Source organism: Rhincodon typus, chromosome 31, assembly GCF_021869965.1.
Source record: "Rhincodon typus isolate 14 chromosome 31, sRhiTyp1.1, whole genome shotgun sequence".
Classification (NCBI taxonomy): Eukaryota; Metazoa; Chordata; class Chondrichthyes; order Orectolobiformes; family Rhincodontidae; genus Rhincodon; species Rhincodon typus.
This window is the reverse complement of record NC_063362.1, coordinates 16,886,336-16,892,248: the sequence shown is the minus strand read 5'-3', so window position 1 is coordinate 16,892,248 and position 5,913 is coordinate 16,886,336. Positions and strand designations below refer to the sequence as shown.

Sequence of the window (5,913 nt, the reverse complement as noted above, 5' to 3'; positions counted from 1 at the left end):
GTGCTACGATTCTAAAATTCCAAGACAGGCTATACAGGTACTAAGCCACTTGTTAACAGATCTCTATTTGGAGATCTAATAGAATGACATGTTGAAGTGAAATTAGTTAAATACCTTTTCCAAAAGACAGCTCCTCTGATAATGCAGTACGATCTCACAAATGCACTTGAACAATCAACCTAAGACAAAATTCTGTGTCAAAATCATGTAAAACATTTATCACAGTGCATGTGTTTCTGGTATTTGGTGTTTTGCTTTAGGAATAACATCAAGGCCAATGAAAATATAGAAAGACATTTATTAAGATGGTGTCAGGTATGAGACTTTGCTTACTATTAGAATTTTTGGTAAAGGAAAGATACTTCGTGATCAGTGAATGCCTGAATTCAAACTCAGAAGATCATTGATTGGCTAGGCTTAGAGTTTGCTTGGATACTCAATGACTTATCAGAAACCATATTGGAAACAGAGTCCATAACGAGTTTTGAGAGAAGTGAACAATTGTTTTCTGGTTGACATCCTGTCTTCTAACTTGCCCTCAAGAGTTAAAACACATCCTTGAGATCCAAAAGGGAGGCTTGATCCTTTGACCATCATTTCCATGAAAGCAACAAACACTCAGTTTCTCTCCTTATTTCAGTTGCCATCATCAACTGACACCCCCACGCACACAATGGATAAACATTCTAAATCACAATGTCTAGTAAAGTATCAACCCATCCCCAACCTCCCCTTTCTTTCCAAATCCTTTGAATTTTTCTAGTCAGACTCCCACCTCTACCACAGTATTGAAGCAAGTCTCATTAGAGTCACCAGTTTCATCCTCAGTGACTGTGACAATGATGCATTATTCCAATAGGTCCTTCCTATCATCTTTGACACGATAGACCATATCTCTTGTATTTGAAACTCAGTGGGACTAATTTTGTTTTGTTCCATTTTTACCTGCCCATTGGTTGCCTTCAGCTGCAGCTTCTCTATCTGTTAGACCAGAAGTCAATGGAAATATGTAGATACCGTTTTCTTAATCCACATGGTGCCCTTTGGTGAATCATCAGAATGCATGGAGTCAGTTGCCATTTGTATTTTAACAATGACGATTCTTATGTTTTCATCAGCTGCCTTGATGTTGTCAGACAGCTTGCCCAACGTCCAATTTTGACTGAACTATAGCATCCTTCAGCTAAGCATTGGGAAGACAGTAGCCATTGTGTGTGACCCTGCTATGTACAGGAAACTGTTTGCACAGATTTTGGTCCTCTTCCCAGGTTGAGCTATATTGACCAAAGCCAATTTGATCTCAAGCTGACTTGTTAACCCTCCTCCTCTCCACCTGATATTGCTTGCCTCCATCCCTGCCTCAACCCATCTGCTGCTAAAATTCTCATCTATGCTTTTGTTATCTCTGACTACTCCAATATGCCCCATCTCACATCAATAAATTTATGATTATCAAAACACTGCTGAACTCTGAAGTTCTATTTACCAGATGAAACATTAAACTGCTCTATGGTGCCCTCTCAGGTGAAGATGAAAGTTTCTATGGCACTATTTTGTAAAATAACAGAAAATTTCTTCAATTCCCTGGAAAATATTTATCCCTCAAATCAACGCCATTAGAGCAGATTGTTATCGCATTACTTTTGCAGGAACTTGCTTTGTGCACTTGGCTTCTGTGTTTCCTATGTCACAGAATTGCAACACAGACTATAGTTCAAAAGAACATCATTGACAATAAAGCAGTTTGGCAAGTGGAGATCAGGAAAGATGCATGTCATTTTTCTCTAATGCCTTCAATTTAACATATTTGTCCTAATGTTTACATCTGTCCCTTCATGGCCATGTTATATTGATGTTGATCATGGGTCAGTCCTTCCAGCAGTTGTTGGCTCCTGTCATGGCATGTGAGATTTTAAAGACTTTCCGATCCCTCAATCTGATGATGTAGTCAAGGAGGTGCCGGTGTTTGGAGTGTGGGTGCTGCCACGTCTTGTATTTGTCCCTTTGGTGGAAGGGTGCTGGAAAAAGTTCAGCATTGAAGCACTTAAAGACCCAGAAAAAATAGCCTCATACAACAAACCTGTCTCCACAAACTTAGCAACCCTCAGAGTTGCAGGATCCCAACAGTCTCTGGTCCATCTTTAAGACCCAATCATCAATGCCTGCAACAAAAAAAAAAAAAAAAAAAAATTAAAAAACCACTCAACTAGGAAACTCCAAGACTGATTTGATGAGAATGATCATGAGATCCAGGAACTATTAAGCTGGAAGCACAAGGCATTTGAGGCATAAAACAACAACCACACTTGGAAGAGAAAAACCAGCCCTACAGGAGACTGAAGGCAGAGGTACAAAAACAAACTGGTGACAAAGAACAGGTGGTAGATGGAGAAAGCACTGGAGACCTAACAAATGGCTGACAACCATGACATACATGGCTTCTTCTCTGCTGTCAAGACTACACATGAACCAAATACCCAAGGCCCCACACCACTGCTGGCCAAGCACAGAATGACTCTTAAAGATAAAGAAACCATCAAAAACACATGGGGGTGCACTTTAGAGACCTCCTCAACCAGGGCTCTGTCGTTGATCCGAGTGTTCTTCAACACATCCCACAGCATACTTTGTGCCATGAGCTGAGCAACACACCAGCTTTGCATGAAATTGAGAAGGCCATCCAGCAGCTTAAGAACAACAAGGCTGTTGGTGCAGATGGTTTTCCTGCTCCACAGAGGCATTGAAGAGTCGAGGCAAAGAGCCCCTGCTGCAGCTACACACCAAAATCTGCTTTACCTGGAAGGAGGAGAGCATCTAGGGAAAGCTCCAAGATGCCATAGTCATGAGTATTTTCAAAAAAAAAAGAGGGAACAAGTCTGACTGTGGCAACTACAGGGGAATCTCCCTGCTATCGACCATTAGAAAATTAAATGCCAAGGTCCTCCTCAACCATCTCTTCTGCGTGGCTGTGGAACTCCATCCAGAGTCTGTGGCTACTGGCCATGGAGGGGCACAGTGGACATAGAAAATGGGTGCAGGAGTAGGCTATTCAGCCCTTCAAACCTGCAGCACCATTCAGTATGATCATGGCTGATCATGCAATCTCAGTATCTCATTCCCACCCTCTGTGCCCCTTGATCCCTTTAACTGCAAAGGTCATGTCCAACTCCCTCTTAAATATACCTAATGAGTTGGCCCCAACAGCTTCTTGTGGGAGAGAATTCCATAGGTTTACAAATCGGAGTGAAGAAGTTGTTCTTCATTTCACTGCTGAATGGCTGACCTGTTATTCTTAGACTGTGACCCCTTGTTCTGGGCTCCCCAACATTGGGAACATTCTTCCCTCATCTAGCCTGTCTAGTCCTGTTGTTATAAGGCAAAGGTCGACCGTCCCCCTTCTGATAACTAAAACAGAAACACCCCGAGAGGCTTGCCTCACTATATAATCTGTTAAAGGAAGTGTGAAAGGTGGTATAACCTGCCTCTCACCCCCAATCTGTTATAAACGCTAAATGAAATAAACTCCTGACACTCTAATCAAAAAGTAACAATTTATTCATCTAATTTAACAGTGAACAAATTAACTGAACTATAAACAAACCAAACAATTCCCTTCCCTATACCAACTATTCCCAAGTAAAATAAGATTCTAATAGCATGCTATTCCAATAAATACATGTCTCATTTATATAAACAAAAAATTAGAACTTAGTCTCTTGAAATTATAGCCAGGTTACATCTTCTGGAATGTTCTGTCCCTTCACCATTGACCTTCTGTCAGGAATGTTTTCTCAGCTAATATTCCAAACAGAAGAATTCAAAGAGTGCTGCAGTACCTTTATTAATTAGATGATGCTTTTGCTGAGAGAACTGATCTCTTACCAGATGGCAGTTGGTTCTGAGGATTTTGCAACTGTCCTGTCTTTTATACCCTTCGTGACATATCAGTTTCTTACGACAGGATTGGTCCCATGTTGTCAAAACCATCAGATTTAAATTTAACTGGCTGTTCGTATCTAAGTGCCTGGTTTAAATTGATTGACTAAATTCAGATTTATTGTCTCGATTAAAAATGCTGCTTTGCCTGCTAATAGTATAGCCTTTTGATACAAATGCTACAATTCAGATGCTTGGTGCACCTGCAAACCCACAAGTTGACTAACTGCCTTTTTTCTTCTCTCCAAGCCTCCTCATCTTTTAAAGGGACCACACACTGCTTTCCCCCCTCCTATCATTTTACAAACATTAATATTTTAAAAACACCAAATTCTAACGTCCTGCCTTCCAATCCACAAGTACTCTGCCCAACTTTGCAACACCGTCAGGATTTTATACGTTTCTATGAGATCTCCCCTCATTCTAAATTCCAGGAGAATACAAGCCCAGTCAATCCAGTTTTTCCTAATATGTCAGCCCTGCCATCCCGGGGATCAGTCCGGTGAACCTTTGCTGAACTCCCTCAATAGCAAGAATGTTCTTCCTCAGACTAGGAGACCAAAACTGCAAACAGTACTCCAGGTTTGGCCTCACCAAGGCAATGTATAACTGCAGCAAGACATCCTTACTCATACCTCAAATCCTCTCACTATGAAGGCCAGCATGCCATTAGCTTTCCTCACTGCCTGCTGCAGCTGCGTGCCAACCTTCAGTGATTGTTACCAAGTTTGCAGATGACACCAAGATTGGTGGTATAGTGGATAGTGAAGAAGGTTATCGAAGATTACAAAGAGATCTTGATCAAATGGGTCAATGGGCTGAAGAGTGGAAAATGGAGTTTAATTTACATAAATGTGATGTTTTACATTTCAGTAAAACAAACAAAGACAAGACAAGACTGATACAATTAGAAGTAGGGCCTTGGGCAGTCTTGTATAACGGAGAGACCTAGGCATTCAGGTACATAGTTCTTTAGAGTTTAATTCACGTATAGATTGGGTGGGTAAGAAGGCATTTAGAATGCTTCCCTTCATTGCTCAGACCTTGGAGTGTAGGAATTGCGACCTTACATTAAGGTTGTACAGGACATTGGTGAGGCCTTTTCTGGAGTATTGCATCTGGTCTCCGGTTATTGAAAGGATATTATTAAGCTAGAGAGGGTTCAAAAGTGATTTACCAGGATGTTGCTGGGAATGGAGGATTTGAGTTATAAAGAAAAGCTCGCTATGCTGGGACTTTTTTCATTGGAGTGTAGGAGGTCAAGAGGTGATCTTATAGAGGTTTATAAAATAATGAGGGGTATAGATAAGGTGATTGGCAGGCATCTTTTCCCTAGGATGGGAGATTTAAGGCAAGAGGACATATTTTTAAACTGAGAGGTGAAAGATTTAAAGACGACATGAGGGGCAATATTTGTGTGTGGAATGAACTTGGAGAGGAAATGGTGGATGTGGATACAGTTACAACAAGTAAAAGACATTTAGATAAGTACATGAATAAGAAAATGTTTGGAGGGATAAGGGCCAAGTGTGGGCAGTTTAGTTTGGGATTATGATTGGCATGGACTGGTTGGCCAAAGGGTCTGTTTCTGTGCTCAATGACTCATGACCCTCATGACTGTTCCACCATAACACCCAGGTCTTGTTGCACCTCATTTTCCTAAACTGCCACTATTCAGGTAATCTGCCTTCCTGTTTTTGTGGCCAAAATAGATAACCTCACATTTATCCACATTATGTTGCATTTACCAAGTATCTGCACAATCAGCCAGTCTGTCCACATCACCTTGCAGCCTCTTAGATCCTCCTCACAGCACACACTGCCATCTGTTTTCGTGTCATCTGCAATTTTGGAGATATGGCATTTGATTCCTTTGTCCAAGTCATTAATATATAATTGACCAGCTGAGGTACCAGCACTGGATGCTGCGGCACCAGCACTGGATGCTGCGGCACCAGCACTGGATGCTGCGGCACC

The 5,913-nt window shown here is 41.4% G+C and overlaps 1 long non-coding RNA gene across 1 annotated transcript in view; it reads right to left on the bottom strand.

Annotated features, from left to right (window-relative positions):
• Positions 1-206: 206 nt before the first annotated feature.
• Positions 207-5,913, bottom strand: part of LOC125486666 — an 8,470-nt gene continuing 2,763 nt past the window's right edge. The window contains exon 2 of the long non-coding RNA XR_007265317.1: positions 207-2,162. This is a non-coding gene — a long non-coding RNA (uncharacterized LOC125486666). The remainder of the gene's footprint in view (positions 2,163-5,913) is intronic.